At 49.7% G+C, this 21,424-nt stretch overlaps 49 non-coding genes and 10 pseudogenes across 49 annotated transcripts; all 59 read left to right on the top strand.

The window, feature by feature from the left end:
* Positions 1-27: 27 nt before the first annotated feature.
* LOC149758023 (5S ribosomal RNA) lies at positions 28-146 on the top strand. The gene has a single exon (XR_016406238.1). It is a non-coding gene; the product is annotated as a 5S ribosomal RNA (ribosomal RNA).
* Positions 147-392: 246 nt separating this feature from the next.
* On the top strand, positions 393-511 carry LOC149758022 (5S ribosomal RNA). The gene has a single exon (XR_016408866.1). It is a non-coding gene; the product is annotated as a 5S ribosomal RNA (ribosomal RNA).
* A 246-nt stretch (positions 512-757) lies between these two features.
* On the top strand, positions 758-876 carry LOC149758021 (5S ribosomal RNA; annotated as a pseudogene).
* Positions 877-1,122: 246 nt separating this feature from the next.
* Positions 1,123-1,241, top strand: LOC149758020 (5S ribosomal RNA). Its single transcript, XR_016406229.1, has one exon. It is a non-coding gene; the product is annotated as a 5S ribosomal RNA (ribosomal RNA).
* Positions 1,242-1,487: 246 nt separating this feature from the next.
* LOC149758019 (5S ribosomal RNA) lies at positions 1,488-1,606 on the top strand. Its single transcript, XR_016402757.1, has one exon. It is a non-coding gene; the product is annotated as a 5S ribosomal RNA (ribosomal RNA).
* Positions 1,607-1,852: 246 nt separating this feature from the next.
* On the top strand, positions 1,853-1,971 carry LOC149758018 (5S ribosomal RNA). The gene has a single exon (XR_016404759.1). It is a non-coding gene; the product is annotated as a 5S ribosomal RNA (ribosomal RNA).
* A 248-nt stretch (positions 1,972-2,219) lies between these two features.
* Positions 2,220-2,338, top strand: LOC149758017 (5S ribosomal RNA). The gene has a single exon (XR_016406221.1). It is a non-coding gene; the product is annotated as a 5S ribosomal RNA (ribosomal RNA).
* Positions 2,339-2,584: 246 nt separating this feature from the next.
* Positions 2,585-2,703, top strand: LOC149758016 (5S ribosomal RNA; annotated as a pseudogene).
* A 246-nt stretch (positions 2,704-2,949) lies between these two features.
* Positions 2,950-3,068, top strand: LOC149758015 (5S ribosomal RNA). The gene has a single exon (XR_016406210.1). It is a non-coding gene; the product is annotated as a 5S ribosomal RNA (ribosomal RNA).
* A 246-nt stretch (positions 3,069-3,314) lies between these two features.
* Positions 3,315-3,433, top strand: LOC149758014 (5S ribosomal RNA). The gene has a single exon (XR_016406199.1). It is a non-coding gene; the product is annotated as a 5S ribosomal RNA (ribosomal RNA).
* Positions 3,434-3,679: 246 nt separating this feature from the next.
* LOC149758013 (5S ribosomal RNA) lies at positions 3,680-3,798 on the top strand. The gene has a single exon (XR_016407574.1). It is a non-coding gene; the product is annotated as a 5S ribosomal RNA (ribosomal RNA).
* A 247-nt stretch (positions 3,799-4,045) lies between these two features.
* On the top strand, positions 4,046-4,164 carry LOC149758012 (5S ribosomal RNA). Its single transcript, XR_016406188.1, has one exon. It is a non-coding gene; the product is annotated as a 5S ribosomal RNA (ribosomal RNA).
* Positions 4,165-4,410: 246 nt separating this feature from the next.
* On the top strand, positions 4,411-4,529 carry LOC149758011 (5S ribosomal RNA). The gene has a single exon (XR_016406186.1). It is a non-coding gene; the product is annotated as a 5S ribosomal RNA (ribosomal RNA).
* A 246-nt stretch (positions 4,530-4,775) lies between these two features.
* LOC149758010 (5S ribosomal RNA) lies at positions 4,776-4,894 on the top strand. The gene has a single exon (XR_016411873.1). It is a non-coding gene; the product is annotated as a 5S ribosomal RNA (ribosomal RNA).
* Positions 4,895-5,142: 248 nt separating this feature from the next.
* On the top strand, positions 5,143-5,261 carry LOC149758009 (5S ribosomal RNA). The gene has a single exon (XR_016401224.1). It is a non-coding gene; the product is annotated as a 5S ribosomal RNA (ribosomal RNA).
* Positions 5,262-5,507: 246 nt separating this feature from the next.
* LOC149758008 (5S ribosomal RNA) lies at positions 5,508-5,626 on the top strand (annotated as a pseudogene).
* Positions 5,627-5,872: 246 nt separating this feature from the next.
* LOC149758007 (5S ribosomal RNA) lies at positions 5,873-5,991 on the top strand. The gene has a single exon (XR_016403371.1). It is a non-coding gene; the product is annotated as a 5S ribosomal RNA (ribosomal RNA).
* Positions 5,992-6,237: 246 nt separating this feature from the next.
* On the top strand, positions 6,238-6,356 carry LOC149758006 (5S ribosomal RNA). The gene has a single exon (XR_016402098.1). It is a non-coding gene; the product is annotated as a 5S ribosomal RNA (ribosomal RNA).
* A 245-nt stretch (positions 6,357-6,601) lies between these two features.
* LOC149758005 (5S ribosomal RNA) lies at positions 6,602-6,720 on the top strand. The gene has a single exon (XR_016408771.1). It is a non-coding gene; the product is annotated as a 5S ribosomal RNA (ribosomal RNA).
* Positions 6,721-6,967: 247 nt separating this feature from the next.
* On the top strand, positions 6,968-7,086 carry LOC149758004 (5S ribosomal RNA). The gene has a single exon (XR_016401820.1). It is a non-coding gene; the product is annotated as a 5S ribosomal RNA (ribosomal RNA).
* A 246-nt stretch (positions 7,087-7,332) lies between these two features.
* Positions 7,333-7,451, top strand: LOC149758003 (5S ribosomal RNA). Its single transcript, XR_016402739.1, has one exon. It is a non-coding gene; the product is annotated as a 5S ribosomal RNA (ribosomal RNA).
* Positions 7,452-7,698: 247 nt separating this feature from the next.
* LOC149758002 (5S ribosomal RNA) lies at positions 7,699-7,817 on the top strand. Its single transcript, XR_016406178.1, has one exon. It is a non-coding gene; the product is annotated as a 5S ribosomal RNA (ribosomal RNA).
* A 246-nt stretch (positions 7,818-8,063) lies between these two features.
* Positions 8,064-8,182, top strand: LOC149758001 (5S ribosomal RNA; annotated as a pseudogene).
* A 246-nt stretch (positions 8,183-8,428) lies between these two features.
* Positions 8,429-8,547, top strand: LOC149758000 (5S ribosomal RNA). The gene has a single exon (XR_016404410.1). It is a non-coding gene; the product is annotated as a 5S ribosomal RNA (ribosomal RNA).
* Positions 8,548-8,793: 246 nt separating this feature from the next.
* LOC149757999 (5S ribosomal RNA) lies at positions 8,794-8,912 on the top strand. The gene has a single exon (XR_016406166.1). It is a non-coding gene; the product is annotated as a 5S ribosomal RNA (ribosomal RNA).
* Positions 8,913-9,158: 246 nt separating this feature from the next.
* On the top strand, positions 9,159-9,277 carry LOC149757998 (5S ribosomal RNA). Its single transcript, XR_016403370.1, has one exon. It is a non-coding gene; the product is annotated as a 5S ribosomal RNA (ribosomal RNA).
* A 246-nt stretch (positions 9,278-9,523) lies between these two features.
* On the top strand, positions 9,524-9,642 carry LOC149757997 (5S ribosomal RNA). Its single transcript, XR_016406155.1, has one exon. It is a non-coding gene; the product is annotated as a 5S ribosomal RNA (ribosomal RNA).
* A 245-nt stretch (positions 9,643-9,887) lies between these two features.
* LOC149757996 (5S ribosomal RNA) lies at positions 9,888-10,006 on the top strand. Its single transcript, XR_016408770.1, has one exon. It is a non-coding gene; the product is annotated as a 5S ribosomal RNA (ribosomal RNA).
* Positions 10,007-10,253: 247 nt separating this feature from the next.
* Positions 10,254-10,372, top strand: LOC149757995 (5S ribosomal RNA). The gene has a single exon (XR_016401819.1). It is a non-coding gene; the product is annotated as a 5S ribosomal RNA (ribosomal RNA).
* A 246-nt stretch (positions 10,373-10,618) lies between these two features.
* On the top strand, positions 10,619-10,737 carry LOC149757994 (5S ribosomal RNA). The gene has a single exon (XR_016402738.1). It is a non-coding gene; the product is annotated as a 5S ribosomal RNA (ribosomal RNA).
* A 247-nt stretch (positions 10,738-10,984) lies between these two features.
* Positions 10,985-11,103, top strand: LOC149757993 (5S ribosomal RNA). Its single transcript, XR_016406143.1, has one exon. It is a non-coding gene; the product is annotated as a 5S ribosomal RNA (ribosomal RNA).
* A 246-nt stretch (positions 11,104-11,349) lies between these two features.
* On the top strand, positions 11,350-11,468 carry LOC149757992 (5S ribosomal RNA; annotated as a pseudogene).
* Positions 11,469-11,714: 246 nt separating this feature from the next.
* LOC149757991 (5S ribosomal RNA) lies at positions 11,715-11,833 on the top strand. The gene has a single exon (XR_016404408.1). It is a non-coding gene; the product is annotated as a 5S ribosomal RNA (ribosomal RNA).
* A 246-nt stretch (positions 11,834-12,079) lies between these two features.
* Positions 12,080-12,198, top strand: LOC149757990 (5S ribosomal RNA). Its single transcript, XR_016406132.1, has one exon. It is a non-coding gene; the product is annotated as a 5S ribosomal RNA (ribosomal RNA).
* Positions 12,199-12,445: 247 nt separating this feature from the next.
* LOC149757989 (5S ribosomal RNA) lies at positions 12,446-12,564 on the top strand. Its single transcript, XR_016403244.1, has one exon. It is a non-coding gene; the product is annotated as a 5S ribosomal RNA (ribosomal RNA).
* A 246-nt stretch (positions 12,565-12,810) lies between these two features.
* On the top strand, positions 12,811-12,929 carry LOC149757988 (5S ribosomal RNA; annotated as a pseudogene).
* A 246-nt stretch (positions 12,930-13,175) lies between these two features.
* On the top strand, positions 13,176-13,294 carry LOC149757987 (5S ribosomal RNA). Its single transcript, XR_016411871.1, has one exon. It is a non-coding gene; the product is annotated as a 5S ribosomal RNA (ribosomal RNA).
* A 248-nt stretch (positions 13,295-13,542) lies between these two features.
* Positions 13,543-13,661, top strand: LOC149757986 (5S ribosomal RNA). Its single transcript, XR_016406121.1, has one exon. It is a non-coding gene; the product is annotated as a 5S ribosomal RNA (ribosomal RNA).
* A 246-nt stretch (positions 13,662-13,907) lies between these two features.
* LOC149757985 (5S ribosomal RNA) lies at positions 13,908-14,026 on the top strand (annotated as a pseudogene).
* A 246-nt stretch (positions 14,027-14,272) lies between these two features.
* On the top strand, positions 14,273-14,391 carry LOC149757984 (5S ribosomal RNA). Its single transcript, XR_016403369.1, has one exon. It is a non-coding gene; the product is annotated as a 5S ribosomal RNA (ribosomal RNA).
* A 246-nt stretch (positions 14,392-14,637) lies between these two features.
* On the top strand, positions 14,638-14,756 carry LOC149757983 (5S ribosomal RNA). Its single transcript, XR_016406109.1, has one exon. It is a non-coding gene; the product is annotated as a 5S ribosomal RNA (ribosomal RNA).
* A 245-nt stretch (positions 14,757-15,001) lies between these two features.
* On the top strand, positions 15,002-15,120 carry LOC149757982 (5S ribosomal RNA). Its single transcript, XR_016408769.1, has one exon. It is a non-coding gene; the product is annotated as a 5S ribosomal RNA (ribosomal RNA).
* A 247-nt stretch (positions 15,121-15,367) lies between these two features.
* LOC149757981 (5S ribosomal RNA) lies at positions 15,368-15,486 on the top strand. Its single transcript, XR_016401818.1, has one exon. It is a non-coding gene; the product is annotated as a 5S ribosomal RNA (ribosomal RNA).
* Positions 15,487-15,732: 246 nt separating this feature from the next.
* LOC149757980 (5S ribosomal RNA) lies at positions 15,733-15,851 on the top strand. Its single transcript, XR_016402737.1, has one exon. It is a non-coding gene; the product is annotated as a 5S ribosomal RNA (ribosomal RNA).
* Positions 15,852-16,098: 247 nt separating this feature from the next.
* LOC149757979 (5S ribosomal RNA) lies at positions 16,099-16,217 on the top strand. The gene has a single exon (XR_016403093.1). It is a non-coding gene; the product is annotated as a 5S ribosomal RNA (ribosomal RNA).
* Positions 16,218-16,463: 246 nt separating this feature from the next.
* On the top strand, positions 16,464-16,582 carry LOC149757978 (5S ribosomal RNA; annotated as a pseudogene).
* Positions 16,583-16,828: 246 nt separating this feature from the next.
* LOC149757977 (5S ribosomal RNA) lies at positions 16,829-16,947 on the top strand. The gene has a single exon (XR_016403368.1). It is a non-coding gene; the product is annotated as a 5S ribosomal RNA (ribosomal RNA).
* A 246-nt stretch (positions 16,948-17,193) lies between these two features.
* On the top strand, positions 17,194-17,312 carry LOC149757976 (5S ribosomal RNA). The gene has a single exon (XR_016406098.1). It is a non-coding gene; the product is annotated as a 5S ribosomal RNA (ribosomal RNA).
* A 245-nt stretch (positions 17,313-17,557) lies between these two features.
* On the top strand, positions 17,558-17,676 carry LOC149757975 (5S ribosomal RNA). Its single transcript, XR_016408768.1, has one exon. It is a non-coding gene; the product is annotated as a 5S ribosomal RNA (ribosomal RNA).
* A 247-nt stretch (positions 17,677-17,923) lies between these two features.
* Positions 17,924-18,042, top strand: LOC149757974 (5S ribosomal RNA). The gene has a single exon (XR_016401817.1). It is a non-coding gene; the product is annotated as a 5S ribosomal RNA (ribosomal RNA).
* A 246-nt stretch (positions 18,043-18,288) lies between these two features.
* On the top strand, positions 18,289-18,407 carry LOC149757973 (5S ribosomal RNA). Its single transcript, XR_016402736.1, has one exon. It is a non-coding gene; the product is annotated as a 5S ribosomal RNA (ribosomal RNA).
* Positions 18,408-18,654: 247 nt separating this feature from the next.
* Positions 18,655-18,773, top strand: LOC149757972 (5S ribosomal RNA). Its single transcript, XR_016406086.1, has one exon. It is a non-coding gene; the product is annotated as a 5S ribosomal RNA (ribosomal RNA).
* Positions 18,774-19,019: 246 nt separating this feature from the next.
* On the top strand, positions 19,020-19,138 carry LOC149757971 (5S ribosomal RNA; annotated as a pseudogene).
* Positions 19,139-19,384: 246 nt separating this feature from the next.
* LOC149757970 (5S ribosomal RNA) lies at positions 19,385-19,503 on the top strand. The gene has a single exon (XR_016404407.1). It is a non-coding gene; the product is annotated as a 5S ribosomal RNA (ribosomal RNA).
* A 246-nt stretch (positions 19,504-19,749) lies between these two features.
* On the top strand, positions 19,750-19,868 carry LOC149757969 (5S ribosomal RNA). The gene has a single exon (XR_016406075.1). It is a non-coding gene; the product is annotated as a 5S ribosomal RNA (ribosomal RNA).
* Positions 19,869-20,115: 247 nt separating this feature from the next.
* On the top strand, positions 20,116-20,234 carry LOC149757968 (5S ribosomal RNA). Its single transcript, XR_016406064.1, has one exon. It is a non-coding gene; the product is annotated as a 5S ribosomal RNA (ribosomal RNA).
* A 246-nt stretch (positions 20,235-20,480) lies between these two features.
* On the top strand, positions 20,481-20,599 carry LOC149757967 (5S ribosomal RNA; annotated as a pseudogene).
* Positions 20,600-20,845: 246 nt separating this feature from the next.
* Positions 20,846-20,964, top strand: LOC149757966 (5S ribosomal RNA). Its single transcript, XR_016403367.1, has one exon. It is a non-coding gene; the product is annotated as a 5S ribosomal RNA (ribosomal RNA).
* Positions 20,965-21,210: 246 nt separating this feature from the next.
* LOC149757965 (5S ribosomal RNA) lies at positions 21,211-21,329 on the top strand. The gene has a single exon (XR_016406052.1). It is a non-coding gene; the product is annotated as a 5S ribosomal RNA (ribosomal RNA).
* The last annotated feature ends 95 nt before the right edge of the window (positions 21,330-21,424 follow it).

The raw sequence follows: 21,424 nt of genomic DNA, 5'->3' as shown, positions 1-21,424 counted from the left end.
AAAAGGGAGTTTCGAAGGGCATGTCATGGGTGCGATCATACCAGCACTAATGCACCGGATCCCATCAGAACTCCGCAGTTAAGCGTGCTTGGGCGAGAGTAGTACTAGGATGGGTGACCCCCTGGGAAGTCCTCGTGTTGCACCCCTTTTATTTTTTGCCCGCTTTTTTATTTTTTGATAATATTTATTTTTAATTTTTCGGCTTTTGGCTTTTCCTCTTCGGATAATTTTTTTCCCCCGAAAATAAACTGAGTCCGGAGACTCGCGGTGCCATGCCGCATAGCGGAACAGCGCGTTGAATCCTACGCCAGAACGGCCCCGGCAGCGCGAATGTCTCGGGCCGTCGCGGTCTGCTGCTTTGTCATAAAAGGGAGTTTCGAAGGGCATGTCATGGGTGCGATCATACCAGCACTAATGCACCGGATCCCATCATAACTCCGCAGTTAGGCGTGCTTGGGCGAGAGTAGTACTAGGATGGGTGACCCCCTGGGAAGTCCTCGTGTTGCACCCTTTTTATTTTTTGCCCGCTTTTTTATTTTTTGATAATATTTATTTTTAATTTTTCGGCTTTTGGCTTTTCCTCTTTGGATAATTTTTTTCCCCCGAAAATAAACTGAGTCCGGAGACTCGCGGTGCCATGCCGCATAGCGGAACAGCGCGTTGAATCCTACGCCAGAACGGCCCCGGCAGCGCGAATGTCTCGGGCCGTCGCGGTCTGCTGCTTTGTCATAAAAGGGAGTTTCGAAGGGCATGTCATGGGTGCGATCATACCAGCACTAATGCACCGGATCCCATCATAACTCCGCAGTTAGGCGTGCTTGGGCGAGAGAAGTACTAGGATGGGTGACCCCCTGGGAAGTCCTCGTGTTGCACCCTTTTTATTTTTTGCCCGCTTTTTTATTTTTTGATAATATTTATTTTTAATTTTTTGGCTTTTGGCTTTTCCTCTTCGGATAATTTTTTCCCCCCGAAAATAAACTGAGTCCGGAGACTGGCGGTGCCATGCCGCATAGCGGAACAGCGCGTTGAATCCTACGCCAGAACGGCCACGGCAGCGCGAATGTCTCGGGCCGTCGAGGTCTGCTGCTTTGTCATAAAAGGGAGTTTCGAAGGGCATGTCATGGGTGCGATCATACCAGCACTAATGCACCGGATCCCATCAGAACTCCGCAGTTAAGCGTGCTTGGGCGAGAGTAGTACTAGGATGGGTGACCCCCTGGGAAGTCCTCGTGTTGCACCCCTTTTATTTTTTGCCCGTTTTTTTATTTTTTGATAACATTTATTTTTTATTTTTCGGCTTTTGGCTTTTCCTCTTCGGATAATTTTTTTCCCCCGAAAATAAACTGAGTCCGGAGACTGGCGGTGCCATGCCGCATAGCGGAACAGCGCGTTGAATCCTACGCCAGAACGGCCCCGGCAGCGCGAATGTCTCGGGCCGTCGAGGTCTGCTGCTTTGTCATAAAAGGGAGTTTCGAAGGGCATGTCATGGGTGCGATCATACCAGCACTAATGCACCAGATCCCATCAGAACTCCGCAGTTAAGCGTGCTTGGGCGAGAGTAGTACTAGGATGGGTGACCCCCTGGGAAGTCCTCGTGTTGCACCCCTTTTATTTTTTGCCCGCTTTTTTATTTTTTGATAATATTTATTTTTAATTTTTCGGCTTTTGGCTTTTCCTCTTCGGATAATTTTTTTCCCCCGAAAATAAACTGAGTCCGGAGACTCGCGGTGCCATGCCGCATAGCGGAACAGCGCGTTGAATCCTACGCCAGAACGGCCCCGGCAGCGCGAATGTCTCGGGCCGTCGCGGTCTGCTGCTTTGTCATAAAAGGGAGTTTCGAAGGGCATGTCATGGGTGCGATCATACCAGCACTAATGCACCGGATCCCATCAGAACTCCGCAGTTAAGCGTGCTTTGGCGAGAGTAGTACTAGGATGGGTGACCCCCTGGGAAGTCCTCGTGTTGCACCCTTTTTATTTTTTTCTCCACTTTTTTATTTTTTGATAATATTTATTTTTAATTTTTCGGCTTTTGGCTTTTCCTCTTCGGATAATTTTTTTCCCCCGAAAATAAACTGAGTCCGGAGACTGGCGGTGCCATGCCGCATAGCGGGAATAGCGCGTTGAATCCTACGCCAGAACGGCCCCGGCGGCGCGAATGTCTCGGGCCGTCGAGGTCTGCTGCTTTGTCATAAAAGGGAGTTTCGATGGGCATGTCATGGGTGCGATCATACCAGCACTAATGCACCGGATCCCATCAGAACTCCGCAGTTAAGCGTGCTTGGGCGAGAGTAGTACTAGGATGGGTGACCCCCTGGGAAGTCCTCGTGTTGCACCCCTTTTATTTTTTGCCCGCTTTTTTATTTTTTGATAATATTTATTTTTAATTTTTCGGCTTTTGGCTTTTCCTCTTCGGATAATTTTTTTCCCCCGAAAATAAACTGAGTCCGGAGACTCGCGGTGCCATGCCGCATAGCGGAACAGCGCGTTGAATCCTGCGCCAGAACGGCCCCGGCAGCGCGAATGTCTCGGGCCGTCGCGGTCTGCTGCTTTGTCATAAAAGGGAGTTTCGAAGGGCATGTCATGGGTGCGATCATACCAGCACTAATGCACCGGATCCCATCATAACTCCGCAGTTAGGCGTGCTTGGGCGAGAGAAGTACTAGGATGGGTGACCCCCTGGGAAGTCCTCGTGTTGCACCCTTTTTATTTTTTGCCTGCTTTTTTATTTTTTGATAATATTTATTTTTAATTTTTTGGCTTTTGGCTTTTCCTCTTCGGATAATTTTTTCCCCCAGAAAATAAACTGAGTCCGGAGACTGGCGGTGCCATGCCGCATAGCGGAACAGCGCGTTGAATCCTACGCCAGAACGGCCCCGGCAGCGCGAATGTCTCGGGCCGTCGAGGTCTGCTGCTTTGTCATAAAAGGGAGTTTCGAAGGGCATGTCATGGGTGCGATCATACCAGCACTAATGCACCGGATCCCATCAGAACTCCGCAGTTAAGCGTGCTTGGGCGAGAGTAGTACTAGGATGGGTGACCCCCTGGGAAGTCCTCGTGTTGCACCCCTTTTATTTTTTGCCCGCTTTTTTATTTTTTGATAACATTTATTTTTTATTTTTCGGCTTTTGGCTTTTCCTCTTCGGATAATTTTTTTCCCCCGAAAATAAATTGAGTCCGGAGACTGGCGGTGCCATGCCGCATAGCGGAACAGCGCGTTGAATCCTACGCCAGAACGGCCCCGGCAGCGCGAATGTCTCGGGCCGTCGAGGTCTGCTGCTTTGTCATAAAAGGGAGTTTCGAAGGGCATGTCATGGGTGCGATCATACCAGCACTAATGCACCGGATCCCATCAGAACTCCGCAGTTAAGCGTGCTTGGGCGAGAGTAGTACTAGGATGGGTGACCCCCTGGGAAGTCCTCGTGTTGCACCCCTTTTATTTTTTGCCCGCTTTTTTATTTTTTGATAACATTTATTTTTTATTTTTCGGCTTTTGGCTTTTCCTCTTCGGATAATTTTTTTCCCCCGAAAATAAACTGAGTCCGGAGACTGGCGGTGCCATGCCGCATAGCGGAACAGCGTGTTGAATCCTACGCCAGAACGGCCCCGGCAGCGCGAATGTCTCGGGCCGTCGAGGTCTGCTACTTTGTCATAAAAGGGAGTTTCGAAGGGCATGTCTTGGGTGCGATCATACCAGCACTAATGCACCGGATCCTATCAGAACTCCGTAGTTAAGCGTGCTTGGGCGAGAGTAGTACTAGGATGGGTGACCCCCTGGGAAGTCCTCATGTTGCACCCTTTTTCTTTTTTGCCCGCTTTTTTATTTTTTGATAATATTTATTTTTAATTTTTTGGCTTTTGGCTTTTCCTCTTCGGATAATTTTTTTCCCCCGACAATAAACTGGGTCCGGAGACTGGCGGTGCCATGCCGCATAGCGGGACCAGCGCGTTGAATCCTACGCCAGAACGGCCCCGGCAGCGCGAATGTCTCGGGCCGTCGAGGTCTGCTGCTTTGTCATAAAAGGGAGTTTCGAAGGGCATATCATGGGTGCGATCATACCAGCACTAATGCACCGGATCCCATCAGAACTCCGCAGTTAAGCGTGCTTGGGCGAGAGTAGTACTAGGATGGGTGACCCCCTGGGAAGTCCTCGTGTTGCACCCCTTTTATTTTTTGCCCGCTTTTTTCTTTTTTGATAACATTTATTTTTAATTTTTTGGCTTTTGGCTTTTCCTCTTCGGATAATTTTTTTCCCTCGAAAATAAACTGAGTCCGGAGACTCGCGGTGCCATGCCGCATAGCGGAACAGCGCATTGAATCCTACGCCAGAACGGCCCCGGCAGCGCGAATGTCTCGGGCCGTCGAGGTCTGCTGCTTTGTCATGAAAGGGTGTTTCGATGGGCATGTCATGGGTGCGGTCATACCAGCACTAATGCACCGGATCCCATCAGAACTCCGCAGTTAAGCGTGCTTGGGCGTGAGTAGTACTAGGATGGGTGAACCCCTGGGAAGTCCTCGTGTTGCACCCCTTTTATTTTTTGCCCGCTTTTTTATTTTTTGATAATATTTATTTTTAATTTTTCGGCTTTTGGCTTTTCCTCTTCGGATAATTTTTTTCCCCCGAAAATAAACTGAGTCCGGAGACTGGCGGTGCCATGCCGCATAGCGGAACAGCGCGTTGAATCCTACGCCAGAACGGCCCCGGCAGCGCGAATGTCTCGGGCCGTCGAGGTCTGCTGCTTTGTCATAAAAGGGAGTTTCGAAGGGCATGTCATGGGTGCGATCATACCAGCACTAATGCACCGGATCCCATCAGAACTCCGCAGTTAAGCGTGCTTGGGCGAGAGTAGTACTAGGATGGGTGACCCCCTGGGAAGTCCTCGTGTTGCACCCTTTTTATTTTTTTCTCCACTTTTTTATTTTTTGATAATATTTATTTTTAATTTTTCGGCTTTTGGCTTTTCCTCTTCGGATAATTTTTTTCCCCCGAAAATAAACTGAGTCCGGAGACTGGCGGTGCCATGCCGCATAGCGGGAATAGCGCGTTGAATCCTACGCCAGAACGGCCCCGGCGGCGCGAATGTCTCGGGCCGTCGAGGTCTGCTGCTTTGTCATAAAAGGGAGTTTCGATGGGCATGTCATGGGTGCGATCATACCAGCACTAATGCACCGGATCCCATCAGAACTCCGCAGTTAAGCGTGCTTGGGCGAGAGTAGTACTAGGATGGGTGACCCCCTGGGAAGTCTTCGTGTTGCACCCCTTTTATTTTTTGCCCGCTTTTTTATTTTTTGATAATATTTATTTTTAATTTTTCGGCTTTTGGCTTTTCCTCTTCGGATAATTTTTTTCCTCCGAAAATAAACTGAGTCCGGAGACTCGCGGTGCCATGCCGCATAGCGGAACAGCGCGTTGAATCCTACGCCAGAACGGCCCCGGCAGCGCGAATGTCTCGGGCCGTCGCGGTCTGCTGCTTTGTCATAAAAGGGAGTTTCGAAGGGCATGTCATGGGTGCGATCATACCAGCACTAATGCACCGGATCCCATCATAACTCCGCAGTTAGGCGTGCTTGGGCGAGAGAAGTACTAGGATGGGTGACCCCCTGGGAAGTCCTCGTGTTGCACCCTTTTTATTTTTTGCCCGCTTTTTTATTTTTTGATAATATTTATTTTTAATTTTTTGGCTTTTGGCTTTTCCTCTTCGGATAATTTTTTCCCCCCGAAAATAAACTGAGTCCGGAGACTGGCGGTGCCATGCCGCATAGCGGAACAGCGCGTTGAATCCTACGCCAGAACGGCCCCGGCAGCGCGAATGTCTCGGGCCGTCGAGGTCTGCTGCTTTGTCATAAAAGGGAGTTTCGAAGGGCATGTCATGGGTGCGATCATACCAGCACTAATGCACCGGATCCCATCAGAACTCCGCAGTTAAGCGTGCTTGGGCGAGAGTAGTGCTAGGATGGGTGACCCCCTGGGAAGTCCTCGTGTTGCACCCCTTTTATTTTTTGCCCGCTTTTTTATTTTTTGATAACATTTATTTTTTATTTTTCGGCTTTTGGCTTTTCCTCTTCGGATAATTTTTTTCCCCCGAAAATAAACTGAGTCCGGAGACTGGCGGTGCCATGCCGCATAGCGGAACAACGCGTTGAATCCTACGCCAGAACGGCCCCGGCAGCGCGAATGTCTCGGGCCGTCGAGGTCTGCTGCTTTGTCATAAAAGGGAGTTTCGAAGGGCATGTCATGGGTGCGATCATACCAGCACTAATGCACCGGAACCCATCAGAACTCCGCAGTTAAGCGTGCTTGGGCGAGAGTAGTACTAGGATGGGTGACCCCCTGGGAAGTCCTCGTGTTGCACCCCTTTTATTTTTTGCCCGCTTTTTTACTTTTTGATAACATTTATTTTTTATTTTCGGCTTTTGGCTTTTCCTCTTCGGATAATTTTTTTCCCCCGAAAATAAACTGAGTCCGGAGACTGGCGGTGCCATGCCGCATAGCGGAACAGCGTGTTGAATCCTACGCCAGAACGGCCCCGGCAGCGTGAATGTCTCGGGCCGTCGAGGTCTGCTACTTTGTCATAAAAGGGAGTTTCGAAGGGCATGTCTTGGGTGCGATCAAACCAGCACTAATGCACCGGATCCTATCAGAACTCCGCAGTTAAGCGTGCTTGGGCGAGAGTAGTACTAGGATGGGTGACCCCCTGGGAAGTCCTCATGTTGCACCCTTTTTATTTTTTGCCCGCTTTTTTATTTTTTGATAATATTTATTTTTAATTTTTTGGCTTTTGGCTTTTTCTCTTCGGATAATTTTTTTCCCCCGACAATAAACTGGGTCCGGAGACTGGCGGTGCCATGCCGCATAGCGGGACCAGCGCGTTGAATCCTACGCCAGAACGGCCCCGGCAGCGCGAATGTCTCAGGCCGTCGAGGTCTGTTGCTTTGTCATAAAAGGGAGTTTCGAAGGGCATATCATTGGTGCGATCATACCAGCACTAATGCACCGGATCCCATCAGAACTCCGCAGTTAAGCGTGCTTGGGCGAGAGTAGTACTAGGATGGGTGACCCCCTGGGAAGTCCTCGTGTTGCACCCCTTTTATTTTTTGCCCGCTTTTTTCTTTTTTGATAACATTTATTTTTAATTTTTTGGCTTTTGGCTTTTCCTCTTCGGATAATTTTTTTCCCTCGAAAATAAACTGAGTCCGGAGACTCGCGGTGCCATGCCGCATAGCGGAACAGCGCATTGAATCCTACGCCAGAACGGCCCCGGCAGCGCGAATGTCTCGGGCCGTCGAGGTCTGCTGCTTTGTCATAAAAGGGTGTTTCGATGGGCATGTCATGGGTGCGTTCATACCAGCACTAATGCACCGGATCCCATCAGAACTCCGCAGTTAAGCGTGCTTGGGCGAGAGTAGTACTAGGATGGGTGACCCCCTGGGAAGTCCTCGTGTTGCACCCCTTTTATTTTTTGCCCGCTTTTTTATTTTTTGATAATATTTATTTTTAATTTTTCGGCTTTTGGCTTTTCCTCTTCGGATAATTTTTTTCCCCCGAAAATAAACTGAGTCCGGAGACTGGCGGTGCCATGCCGCATAGCGGGAATAGCGCGTTGAAGCCTACGCCAGAACGGCCCCGGCGGCGCGAATGTCTCGGGCCGTCGAGGTCTGCTGCTTTGTCATAAAAGGGAGTTTCGATGGGCATGTCATGGGTGCGATCATACCAGCACTAATGCACCGGATCCCATCAGAACTCCGCAGTTAAGCGTGCTTGGGCGAGAGTAGTACTAGGATGGGTGACCCCCTGGGAAGTCCTCGTGTTGCACCCCTTTTATTTTTTGCCCGCTTTTTTATTTTTTGATAATATTTATTTTTAATTTTTCGGCTTTTGGCTTTTCCTCTTCGGATAATTTTTTTCCCCCGAAAATAAACTGAGTCCGGAGACTCGCGGTGCCATGCCGCATAGCGGAACAGCGCGTTGAATCCTACGCCAGAACGGCCCCGGCAGCGCGAATGTCTCGGGCCGTCGCGGTCTGCTGCTTTGTCATAAAAGGGAGTTTCGAAGGGCATGTCATGGGTGCGATCATACCAGCACTAATGCACCGGATCCCATCATAACTCCGCAGTTAGGCGTGCTTGGGCGAGAGAAGTACTAGGATGGGTGACCCCCTGGGAAGTCCTCGTGTTGCACCCTTTTTATTTTTTGCCCGCTTTTTTATTTTTTGATAATATTTATTTTTAATTTTTTGGCTTTTGGCTTTTCCTCTTCGGATAATTTTTTCCTCCCGAAAATAAACTGAGTCCGGAGACTGGCGGTGCCATGCCGCATAGCGGAACAGCGCGTTGAATCCTACGCCAGAACGGCCCCGGCAGCGCGAATGTCTCGGGCCGTCGAGGTCTGCTGCTTTGTCATAAAAGGGAGTTTCGAAGGGCATGTCATGGGTGCGATCATACCAGCACTAATGCACCGGATCCCATCAGAACTCCGCAGTTAAGCGTGCTTGGGCGAGAGTAGTACTAGGATGGGTGGCCCCCTGGGAAGTCCTCGGGTTGCACCCCTTTTATTTTTTGCCCGCTTTTTTATTTTTTGATAACATTTATTTTTTATTTTTCGGCTTTTGGCTTTTCCTCTTCGGATAATTTTTTTCCCCCGAAAATAAACTGAGTCCGGAGACTGGCGGTGCCATGCCGCATAGCGGAACAGCGCGTTGAATCCTACGCCAGAACGGCCCCGGCAGCGCGAATGTCTCGGGCCGTCGAGGTCTGCTGCTTTGTCATAAAAGGGAGTTTCGAAGGGCATGTCATGGGTGCGATCATACCAGCACTAATGCACCGGATCCCATCAGAACTCCGCAGTTAAGCGTGCTTGGGCGAGAGTAGTACTAGGATGGGTGACCCCCTGGGAAGTCCTCGTGTTGCACCCCTTTTATTTTTTGCCCGCTTTTTTATTTTTTGATAACATTTATTTTTTATTTTTCGGCTTTTGGCTTTTCCTCTTCGGATAATTTTTTTCCCCCGAAAATAAACTGAGTCCGGAGACTGGCGGTGCCATGCCGCATAGCGGAACAGCGCGTTGAATCCTACGCCAGAACGGCCCCGGCAGCGCGAATGTCTCGGGCCGTCGAGGTCTGCTGCTTTGTCATAAAAGGGAGTTTCGAAGGGCATGTCATGGGTGCGATCATACCAGCACTAATGCACCGGATCCCATCAGAACTCCGCAGTTAAGCGTGCTTGGGCGAGAGTAGTGCTAGGATGGGTGACCCCCTGGGAAGTCCTCGTGTTGCACCCCTTTTATTTTTTGCCCGCTTTTTTATTTTTTGATAACATTTATTTTTTATTTTTCGGCTTTTGGCTTTTCCTCTTCGGATAATTTTTTTCCCCCGAAAATAAACTGAGTCCGGAGACTGGCGGTGCCATGCCGCATAGCGGAACAACGCGTTGAATCCTACGCCAGAACGGCCCCGGCAGCGCGAATGTCTCGGGCCGTCGAGGTCTGCTGCTTTGTCATAAAAGGGAGTTTCGAAGGGCATGTCATGGGTGCGATCATACCAGCACTAATGCACCGGATCCCATCAGAACTCCGCAGTTAAGCGTGCTTGGGCGAGAGTAGTACTAGGATGGGTGACCCCCTGGGAAGTCCTCGTGTTGCACCCCTTTTATTTTTTGCCCGCTTTTTTACTTTTTGATAACATTTATTTTTTATTTTCGGCTTTTGGCTTTTCCTCTTCGGATAATTTTTTTCCCCCGAAAATAAACTGAGTCCGGAGACTGGCGGTGCCATGCCGCATAGCGGAACAGCGTGTTGAATCCTACGCCAGAACGGCCCCGGCAGCGTGAATGTCTCGGGCCGTCGAGGTCTGCTACTTTGTCATAAAAGGGAGTTTCGAAGGGCATGTCTTGGGTGCGATCAAACCAGCACTAATGCACCGGATCCTATCAGAACTCCGCAGTTAAGCGTGCTTGGGCGAGAGTAGTACTAGGATGGGTGACCCCCTGGGAAGTCCTCATGTTGCACCCTTTTTATTTTTTGCCCGCTTTTTTATTTTTTGATAATATTTATTTTTAATTTTTTGGCTTTTGGCTTTTTCTCTTCGGATAATTTTTTTCCCCCGACAATAAACTGGGTCCGGAGACTGGCGGTGCCATGCCGCATAGCGGGACCAGCGCGTTGAATCCTACGCCAGAACGGCCCCGGCAGCGCGAATGTCTCAGGCCGTCGAGGTCTGTTGCTTTGTCATAAAAGGGAGTTTCGAAGGGCATATCATTGGTGCGATCATACCAGCACTAATGCACCGGATCCCATCAGAACTCCGCAGTTAAGCGTGCTTGGGCGAGAGTAGTACTAGGATGGGTGACCCCCTGGGAAGTCCTCGTGTTGCACCCCTTTTATTTTTTGCCCGCTTTTTTCTTTTTTGATAACATTTATTTTTAATTTTTTGGCTTTTGGCTTTTCCTCTTCGGATAATTTTTTTCCCTCGAAAATAAACTGAGTCCGGAGACTCGCGGTGCCATGCCGCATAGCGGAACAGCGCATTGAATCCTACGCCAGAACGGCCCCGGCAGCGCGAATGTCTCGGGCCGTCGAGGTCTGCTGCTTTGTCATAAAAGGGTGTTTCGATGGGCATGTCATGGGTGCGTTCATACCAGCACTAATGCACCGGATCCCATCAGAACTCCGCAGTTAAGCGTGCTTGGGCGAGAGTAGTACTAGGATGGGTGACCCCCTGGGAAGTCCTCGTGTTGCACCCCTTTTATTTTTTGCCCGCTTTTTTATTTTTTGATAATATTTATTTTTAATTTTTCGGCTTTTGGCTTTTCCTCTTCGGATAATTTTTTTCCCCCGAAAATAAACTGAGTCCGGAGACTGGCGGTGCCATGCCGCATAGCGGGAATAGCGCGTTGAAGCCTACGCCAGAACGGCCCCGGCGGCGCGAATGTCTCGGGCCGTCGAGGTCTGCTGCTTTGTCATAAAAGGGAGTTTCGATGGGCATGTCATGGGTGCGATCATACCAGCACTAATGCACCGGATCCCATCAGAACTCCGCAGTTAAGCGTGCTTGGGCGAGAGTAGTACTAGGATGGGTGACCCCCTGGGAAGTCCTCGTGTTGCACCCCTTTTATTTTTTGCCCGCTTTTTTATTTTTTGATAATATTTATTTTTAATTTTTCGGCTTTTGGCTTTTCCTCTTCGGATAATTTTTTTCCCCCGAAAATAAACTGAGTCCGGAGACTCGCGGTGCCATGCCGCATAGCGGAACAGCGCGTTGAATCCTACGCCAGAACGGCCCCGGCAGCGCGAATGTCTCGGGCCGTCGCGGTCTGCTGCTTTGTCATAAAAGGGAGTTTCGAAGGGCATGTCATGGGTGCGATCATACCAGCACTAATGCACCGGATCCCATCATAACTCCGCAGTTAGGCGTGCTTGGGCGAGAGAAGTACTAGGATGGGTGACCCCCTGGGAAGTCCTCGTGTTGCACCCTTTTTATTTTTTGCCCGCTTTTTTATTTTTTGATAATATTTATTTTTAATTTTTTGGCTTTTGGCTTTTCCTCTTCGGATAATTTTTTCCTCCCGAAAATAAACTGAGTCCGGAGACTGGCGGTGCCATGCCGCATAGCGGAACAGCGCGTTGAATCCTACGCCAGAACGGCCCCGGCAGCGCGAATGTCTCGGGCCGTCGAGGTCTGCTGCTTTGTCATAAAAGGGAGTTTCGAAGGGCATGTCATGGGTGCGATCATACCAGCACTAATGCACCGGATCCCATCAGAACTCCGCAGTTAAGCGTGCTTGGGCGAGAGTAGTACTAGGATGGGTGGCCCCCTGGGAAGTCCTCGGGTTGCACCCCTTTTATTTTTTGCCCGCTTTTTTATTTTTTGATAACATTTATTTTTTATTTTTCGGCTTTTGGCTTTTCCTCTTCGGATAATTTTTTTCCCCCGAAAATAAACTGAGTCCGGAGACTGGCGGTGCCATGCCGCATAGCGGAACAGCGCGTTGAATCCTACGCCAGAACGGCCCCGGCAGCGCGAATGTCTCGGGCCGTCGAGGTCTGCTGCTTTGTCATAAAAGGGAGTTTCGAAGGGCATGTCATGGGTGCGATCATACCAGCACTAATGCACCGGATCCCATCAGAACTCCGCAGTTAAGCGTGCTTGGGCGAGAGTAGTACTAGGATGGGTGACCCCCTGGGAAGTCCTCGTGTTGCACCCCTTTTATTTTTTGCCCGCTTTTTTATTTTTTGATAACATTTATTTTTTATTTTTCGGCTTTTGGCTTTTCCTCTTCGGATAATTTTTTTCCCCCGAAAATAAACTGAGTCCGGAGACTGGCGGTGCCATGCCGCATAGCGGGAAGAGCGCGTTGAATCCTACGCCAGAACGGCCCCGGCGGCGCGAATGTCTCGGGCCGTCGAGGTCTGCTGCTTTGTCATAAAAGGGAGTTTCGATGGGCATGTCATGGGTGCGATCATACCAGCACTAATGCACCGGATCCCATCAGAACTCCGCAGTTAAGCGTTCTTGGGCGAGAGTAGTACTAGGATGGGTGACCCCCTGGGAAGTCCTCGTGTTGCACCCCTTTTATTTTTTGCCCGCTTTTTTATTTTTTGATAATATTTATTTTTAATTTTTCGGCTTTTGGCTTTTCCTCTTCGGATAATTTTTTTCCCCCGAAAATAAACTGAGTCCGGAGACTCGCGGTGCCATGCCGCATAGCGGAACAGCGCGTTGAATCCTACGCCAGAACGGCCCCGGCAGCGCGAATGTCTCGGGCCGTCGCGGTCTGCTGCTTTGTCATAAAAGGGAGTTTCGAAGGGCATGTCATGGGTGCGATCATACCAGCACTAATGCACCGGATCCCATCATAACTCCGCAGTTAGGCGTGCTTGGGCGAGAGAAGTACTAGGATGGGTGACCCCCTGGGAAGTCCTCGTGTTGCACCCTTTTTATTTTTTGCCCGCTTTTTTATTTTTTGATAATATTTATTTTTAATTTTTTGGCTTTTGGCTTTTCCTCTTCGGATAATTTTTTCCCCCCGAAAATAAACTGAGTCCGGAGACTGGCGGTGCCATGCCGCATAGCGGAACAGCGCGTTGAATCCTACGCCAGAACGGCCCCGGCAGCGCGAATGTCTCGGGCCGTCGAGGTCTGCTGCTTTGTCATAAAAGGGAGTTTCGAAGGGCATGTCATGGGTGCGATCATACCAGCACTAATGCACCGGATCCCATCAGAACTCCGCAGTTAAGCGTGCTTGGGCGAGAGTAGTACTAGGATGGGTGACCCCCTGGGAAGTCCTCGTGTTGCACCCTTTTTATTTTTTTCTCCACTTTTTTATTTTTTGATAATATTTATTTTTAATTTTTCGGCTTTTGGCTTTTCCTCTTCGGATAATTTTTTTCCCCCGAAAATAAACTGAGTCCGGAGACTGGCGGTGCCATGCCGCATAGCGGGAATAGCGCGTTGAATCCTACGCCAGAACGGCCCCGGCGGCGCGAATGTCTCGGGCCGTCGAGGTCTGCTGCTTTGTCATAAAAGGGAGTTTCGATGGGCATGTCATGGGTGCGATCATACCAGCACTAATGCACCGGATCCCATCAGAACTCCGCAGTTAAGCGTGCTTGGGCGAGAGTAGTACTAGGATGGGTGACCCCCTGGGAAGTCCTCGTGTTGCACCCCTTTTATTTTTTGCCCGCTTTTTTATTTTTTGATAATATTTATTTTTAATTTTTCGGCTTTTGGCTTTTCCTCTTCGGATAATTTTTTTCCTCCGAAAATAAACTGAGTCCGGAGACTCGCGGTGCCATGCCGCATAGCGGAACAGCGCGTTGAATCCTACGCCAGAACGGCCCCGGCAGCGCGAATGTCTCGGGCCGTCGCGGTCTGCTGCTTTGTCATAAAAGGGAGTTTCGAAGGGCATGTCATGGGTGCGATCATACCAGCACTAATGCACCGGATCCCATCATAACTCCGCAGTTAGGCGTGCTTGGGCGAGAGAAGTACTAGGATGGGTGACCCCCTGGGAAGTCCTCGTGTTGCACCCTTTTTATTTTTTGCCCGCTTTTTTATTTTTTGATAATATTTATTTTTAATTTTTTGGCTTTTGGCTTTTCCTCTTCGGATAATTTTTTCCCCCCGAAAATAAACTGAGTCCGGAGACTGGCGGTGCCATGCCGCATAGCGGAACAGCGCGTTGAATCCTACGCCAGAACGGCCCCGGCAGCGCGAATGTCTCGGGCCGTCGAGGTCTGCTGCTTTGTCATAAAAGGGAGTTTCGAAGGGCATGTCATGGGTGCGATCATACCAGCACTAATGCACCGGATCCCATCAGAACTCCGCAGTTAAGCGTGCTTGGGCGAGAGTAGTGCTAGGATGGGTGACCCCCTGGGAAGTCCTCGTGTTGCACCCCTTTTATTTTTTGCCCGCTTTTTTATTTTTTGATAACATTTATTTTTTATTTTTCGGCTTTTGGCTTTTCCTCTTCGGATAATTTTTTTCCCCCGAAAATAAACTGAGTCCGGAGACTGGCGGTGCCATGCCGCATAGCGGAACAGCGCGTTGAATCCTACGCCAGAACGGCCCCGGCAGCGCGAATGTCTCGGGCCGTCGAGGTCTGCTGCTTTGTCATAAAAGGGAGTTTCGAAGGGCATGTCATGGGTGCGATCATACCAGCACTAATGCACCGGATCCCATCAGAACTCCGCAGTTAAGCGTGCTTGGGCGAGAGTAGTACTAGGATGGGTGACCCCCTGGGAAGTCCTCGTGTTGCACCCCTTTTATTTTTTGCCCGCTTTTTTATTTTTTGATAACATTTATTTTTTATTTTCGGCTTTTGGCTTTTCCTCTTCGGATAATTTTTTTCCCCCGAAAATAAACTGAGTCCGGAGACTGGCGGTGCCATGCCGCATAGCGGAACAGCGTGTTGAATCCTACGCCAGAACGGCCCCGGCAGCGTGAATGTCTCGGGCCGTCGAGGTCTGCTACTTTGTCATAAAAGGGAGTTTCGAAGGGCATGTCTTGGGTGCGATCAAACCAGCACTAATGCACCGGATCCTATCAGAACTCCGCAGTTAAGCGTGCTTGGGCGAGAGTAGTACTAGGATGGGTGACCCCCTGGGAAGTCCTCATGTTGCACCCTTTTTATTTTTTGCCCGTTTTTTTATTTTTGGATAATATTTATTTTTAATTTTTTGGCTTTTGGCTTTTTCTCTTCGGATAATTTTTTTCCCCCGACAATAAACTGGGTCCGGAGACTGGCGGTGCCATGCCGCATAGCGGGACTAGCGCGTTGAATCCTACGCCAGAACGGCTCCGGCAGCGCGAATGTCTCAGGCCGTCGAGGTCTGTTGCTTTGTCATAAAAGGGAGTTTCGAAGGGCATATCATTGGTGCGATCATACCAGCACTAATGCACCGGATCCCATCAGAACTCCGCAGTTAAGCGTGCTTGGGCGAGAGTAGTACTAGGATGGGTGACCCCCTGGGAAGTCCTCGTGTTGCACCCCTTTTATTTTTTGCCCGCTTTTTTCTTTTTTGATAACATTTATTTTTAATTTTTTGGCTTTTGGCTTTTCCTCTTCGGATAATTTTTTTCCCTCGAAAATAAACTGAGTCCGGAGACTCGCGGTGCCATGCCGCATAGCGGAACAGCGCATTGAATCCTACGCCAGAACGGCCCCGGCAGCGCGAATGTCTCGGGCCGTCGAGGTCTGCTGCTTTGTCATAAAAGGGTGTTTCGATGGGCATGTCATGGGTGCGTTCATACCAGCACTAATGCACCGGATCCCATCAGAACTCCGCAGTTAAGCGTGCTTGGGCGAGAGTAGTACTAGGATGGGTGACCCCCTGGGAAGTCCTCGTGTTGCACCCCTTTTATTTTTTGCCCGCTTTTTTATTTTTTGATAATATTTATTTTTAATTTTTCGGCTTTTGGCTTTTCCTCTTCGGATAATTTTTTTTCCCCGAAAATAAACTGAGTCCGGAGACTGGCGGTGCCATGCCGCATAGCGGGAATAGCGCGTTGAAGCCTACGCCAGAACGGCCCCGGCGGCGCGAATGTCTCGGGCCGTCGAGGTCTGCTGCTTTGTCATAAAAGGGAGTTTCGATGGGCATGTCATGGGTGCGATCATACCAGCACTAATGCACCGGATCGCATCAGAACTCCGCAGTTAAGCGTGCTTGGGCGAGAGTAGTACTAGGATGGGTGACCCCCTGGGAAGTCCTCGTGTTGCACCCCTTTTATTTTTTGCCCGCTTTTTTATTTTTTGATAATATTTATTTTTAATTTTTCGGCTTTTGGCTTTTCCTCTTCGGATAATTTTTTTCCCCCGAAAATAAACTGAGTCCGGAGACTCGCGGTGCCATGCCGCATAGCGGAACAGCGCGTTGAATCCTACGCCAGAACGGCCCCGGCAGCGCGAATGTCTCGGGCCGTCGCGGTCTGCTGCGTTGTCATAAAAGGGAGTTTCGAAGGGCATGTCATGGGTGCGATCATACCAGCACTAATGCACCGGATCCCATCATAACTCCGCAGTTAGGCGTGCTTGGGCGAGAGAAGTACTAGGATGGGTGACCCCCTGGGAAGTCCTCGTGTTGCACCCTTTTTATTTTTTGCCCGCTTTTTTATTTTTTGATAATATTTATTTTTAATTTTTTGGCTTTTGGCTTTTCCTCTTCGGATAATTTTTTCCCCCCGAAAATAAACTGAGTCCGGAGACTGGCGGTGCCATGCCGCATAGCGGAACAGCGCGTTGAATCCTACGCCAGAACGGCCCCGGCAGCGCGAATGTCTCGGGCCGTCGAGGTCTGCTGCTTTGTCATAAAAGGGAGTTTCGAAGGGCATGTCATGGGTGCGATCATACCAGCACTAATGCACCGGATCCCATCAGAACTCCGCAGTTAAGCGTGCTTGGGCGAGAGTAGTGCTAGGATGGGTGACCCCCTGGGAAGTCCTCGTGTTGCACCCCTTTTATTTTTTGCCCGCTTTTTTATTTTTTGATAACATTTATTTTTTATTTTTCGGCTTTTGGCTTTTCCTCTTCGGATAATTTTTTTCCCCCGAAAATAAACTGAGTCCGGAGACTGGCGGTGCCATGCCGCATAGCGGAACAGCGCGTTGAATCCTACGCCAGAACGGCCCCGGCAGCGCGAATGTCTCGGGCCGTCGAGGTCTGCTGCTTTGTCATAAAAGGGAGTTTCGAAGGGCATGTCATGGGTGCGATCATACCAGCACTAATGCACCGGATCCCATCAGAACTCCGCAGTTAAGCGTGCTTGGGCGAGAGTAGTACTAGGATGGGTGACCCCCTGGGAAGTCCTCGTGTTGCACCCCTTTTATTTTTTGCCCGCTTTTTTATTTTTTGATAACATTTATTTTTTATTTTCGGCTTTTGGCTTTTCCTCTTCGGATAATTTTTTTCCCCCGAAAATAAACTGAGTCCGGAGACTGGCGGTGCCATGCCGCATAGCGGAACAGCGTGTTGAATCCTACGCCAGAACGGCCCCGGCAGCGTGAATGTCTCGGGCCGTCGAGGTCTGCTACTTTGTCATAAAAGGGAGTTTCGAAGGGCATGTCTTGGGTGCGATCAAACCAGCACTAATGCACCGGATCCTATCAGAACTCCGCAGTTAAGCGTGCTTGGGCGAGAGTAGTACTAGGATGGGTGACCCCCTGGGAAGTCCTCATGTTGCACCCTTTTTATTTTTTGCCCGTTTTTTTATTTTTGGATAATATTTATTTTTAATTTTTTGGCTTTTGGCTTTTTCTCTTCGGATAATTTTTTTCCCCCGACAATAAACTGGGTCCGGAGACTGGCGGTGCCATGCCGCATAGCGGGACTAGCGCGTTGAATCCTACGCCAGAACGGCTCCGGCAGCGCGAATGTCTCAGGCCGTCGAGGTCTGTTGCTTTGTCATAAAAGGGAGTTTCGAAGGGCATATCATTGGTGCGATCATACCAGCACTAATGCACCGGATCCCATCAGAACTCCGCAGTTAAGCGTGCTTGGGCGAGAGTAGTACTAGGATGGGTGACCCCCTGGGAAGTCCTCGTGTTGCACCCCTTTTATTTTTTGCCCGCTTTTTTCTTTTTTGATAACATTTATTTTTAATTTTTTGGCTTTTGGCTTTTCCTCTTCGGATAATTTTTTTCCCTCGAAAATAAACTGAGTCCGGAGACTCGCGGTGCCATGCCGCATAGCGGAACAGCGCATTGAATCCTACGCCAGAACGGCCCCGGCAGCGCGAATGTCTCGGGCCGTCGAGGTCTGCTGCTTTGTCATAAAAGGGTGTTTCGATGGGCATGTCATGGGTGCGTTCATACCAGCACTAATGCACCGGATCCCATCAGAACTCCGCAGTTAAGCGTGCTTGGGCGAGAGTAGTACTAGGATGGGTGACCCCCTGGGAAGTCCTCGTGTTGCACCCCTTTTATTTTTTGCCCGCTTTTTTATTTTTTGATAATATTTATTTTTAATTTTTCGGCTTTTGGCTTTTCCTCTTCGGATAATTTTTTTTCCCCGAAAATAAACTGAGTCCGGAGACTGGCGGTGCCATGCCGCATAGCGGGAATAGCGCGTTGAAGCCTACGCCAGAACGGCCCCGGCGGCGCGAATGTCTCGGGCCGTCGAGGTCTGCTGCTTTGTCATAAAAGGGAGTTTCGATGGGCATGTCATGGGTGCGATCATACCAGCACTAATGCACCGGATCCCATCAGAACTCCGCAGTTAAGCGTGCTTGGGCGAGAGTAGTACTAGGATGGGTGACCCCCTGGGAAGTCCTCGTGTTGCACCCCTTTTATTTTTTGCCCGCTTTTTTATTTTTTGATAATATTTATTTTTAATTTTTCGGCTTTTGGCTTTTCCTCTTCGGATAATTTTTTTCCCCCGAAAATAAACTGAGTCCGGAGACTCGCGGTGCCATGCCGCATAGCGGAACAGCGCGTTGAATCCTACGCCAGAACGGCCCCGGCAGCGCGAATGTCTCGGGCCGTCGCGGTCTGCTGCGTTGTCATAAAAGGGAGTTTCGAAGGGCATGTCATGGGTGCGATCATACCAGCACTAATGCACCGGATCCCATCATAACTCCGCAGTTAGGCGTGCTTGGGCGAGAGAAGTACTAGGATGGGTGACCCCCTGGGAAGTCCTCGTGTTGCACCCTTTTTATTTTTTGCCCGCTTTTTTATTTTTTGATAATATTTATTTTTAATTTTTTGGCTTTTGGCTTTTCCTCTTCGGATAATTTTTTCCTCCCGAAAATAAACTGAGTCCGGAGACTGGCGGTGCCATGCCGCATAGCGGAACAGCGCGTTGAATCCTACGCCAGAACGGCCCCGGCAGCGCGAATGTCTCGGGCCGTCGAGGTCTGCTGCTTTGTCATAAAAGGGAGTTTCGAAGGGCATGTCATGGGTGCGATCATACCAGCACTAATGCACCGGATCCCATCAGAACTCCGCAGTTAAGCGTGCTTGGGCGAGAGTAGTACTAGGATGGGTGGCCCCCTGGGAAGTCCTCGGGTTGCACCCCTTTTATTTTTTGCCCGCTTTTTTATTTTTTGATAACATTTATTTTTTATTTTTCGGCTTTTGGCTTTTCCTCTTCGGATAATTTTTTTCCCCCGAAAATAAACTGAGTCCGGAGACTGGCGGTGCCATGCCGCATAGCGGAACAGCGCGTTGAATCCTACGCCAGAACGGCCCCGGCAGCGCGAATGTCTCGGGCCGTCGAGGTCTGCTGCTTTGTCATAAAAGGGAGTTTCGAAGGGCATGTCATGGGTGCGATCATACCAGCACTAATGCACCGGATCCCATCAGAACTCCGCAGTTAAGCGTGCTTGGGCGAGAGTAGTACTAGGATGGGTGACCCCCTGGGAAGTCCTCGTGTTGCACCCCTTTTATTTTTTGCCCGCTTTTTTATTTTTTGATAACATTTATTTTTTATTTTTCGGCTTTTGGCTTTTCCTCTTCGGATAATTTTTTTCCCCCGAAAATAAACTGAGTCCGGAGACTGGCGGTGCCATGCCGCATAGCGGGAATAGCGCGTTGAATCCTACGCCAGAACGGCCCCGGCGGCGCGAATGTCTCGGGCCGTCGAGGTCTGCTGCTTTGTCATAAAAGGGAGTTTCGATGGGCATGTCATGGGTGCGATCATACCAGCACTAATGCACCGGATCCCATCAGAACTCCGCAGTTAAGCGTGCTTGGGCGAGAGTAGTACTAGGATGGGTGACCCCCTGGGAAGTCCTCGTGTTGCACCCCTTTTATTTTTTGCCCGCTTTTTTATTTTTTGATAATATTTATTTTTAATTTTTCGGCTTTTGGCTTTTCCTCTTCGGATAATTTTTTTCCCCCGAAAATAAACTGAGTCCGGAGACTCGCGGTGCCATGCCGCATAGCGGAACAGCGCGTTGAATCCTACGCCAGAACGGCCCCGGCAGCGCGAATGTCTCGGGCCGTCGCGGTCTGCTGCGTTGTCATAAAAGGGAGTTTCGAAGGGCATGTCATGGGTGCGATCATACCAGCACTAATGCACCGGATCCCATCATAACTCCGCAGTTAGGCGTGCTTGGGCGAGAGAAGTACTAGGATGGGTGACCCCCTGGGAAGTCCTCGTGTTGCACCCTTTTTATTTTTTGCCCGCTTTTTTATTTTTTGATAATATTTATTTTTAATTTTTTGGCTTTTGGCTTTTCCTCTTCGGATAATTTTTTCCCCCCGAAAATAAACTGAGTCCGGAGACTGGCGGTGCCATGCCGCATAGCGGAACAGCGCGTTGAATCCTACGCCAGAACGGCCCCGGCAGCGCGAATGTCTCGGGCCGTCGAGGTCTGCTGCTTTGTCATAAAAGGGAGTTTCGAAGGGCATGTCATGGGTGCGATCATACCAGCACTAATGCACCGGATCCCATCAGAACTCCGCAGTTAAGCGTGCTTGGGCGAGAGTAGTGCTAGGATGGGTGACCCCCTGGGAAGTCCTCGTGTTGCACCCCTTTTATTTTTTGCCCGCTTTTTTATTTTTTGATAACATTTATTTTTTATTTTTCGGCTTTTGGCTTTTCCTCTTCGGATAATTTTTTTCCCCCGAAAATAAACTGAGTCCGGAGACTGGCGGTGCCATGCCGCATAGCGGAACAGCGCGTTGAATCCTACGCCAGAACGGCCCCGGCAGCGCGAATGTCTCGGGCCGTCGAGGTCTGCTGCTTTGTCATAAAAGGGAGTTTCGAAGGGCATGTCATGGGTGCGATCATACCAGCACTAATGCACCGGATCCCATCAGAACTCCGCAGTTAAGCGTGCTTGGGCGAGAGTAGTACTAGGATGGGTGACCCCCTGGGAAGTCCTCGTGTTGCACCCCTTTTATTTTTTGCCCGCTTTTTTATTTTTTGATAACATTTATTTTTTATTTTCGGCTTTTGGCTTTTCCTCTTCGGATAATTTTTTTCCCCCGAA

Source organism: Phoenix dactylifera, chromosome 4, assembly GCF_051530095.1.
Source record: "Phoenix dactylifera cultivar Ajwa chromosome 4, Ajwa_hap1_PhDact_Kaust_v1.1, whole genome shotgun sequence".
Lineage (NCBI taxonomy): Eukaryota > Viridiplantae > Streptophyta > Magnoliopsida > Arecales > Arecaceae > Phoenix > Phoenix dactylifera.
This window is presented reverse-complemented; position numbering and strand designations above follow the sequence as displayed.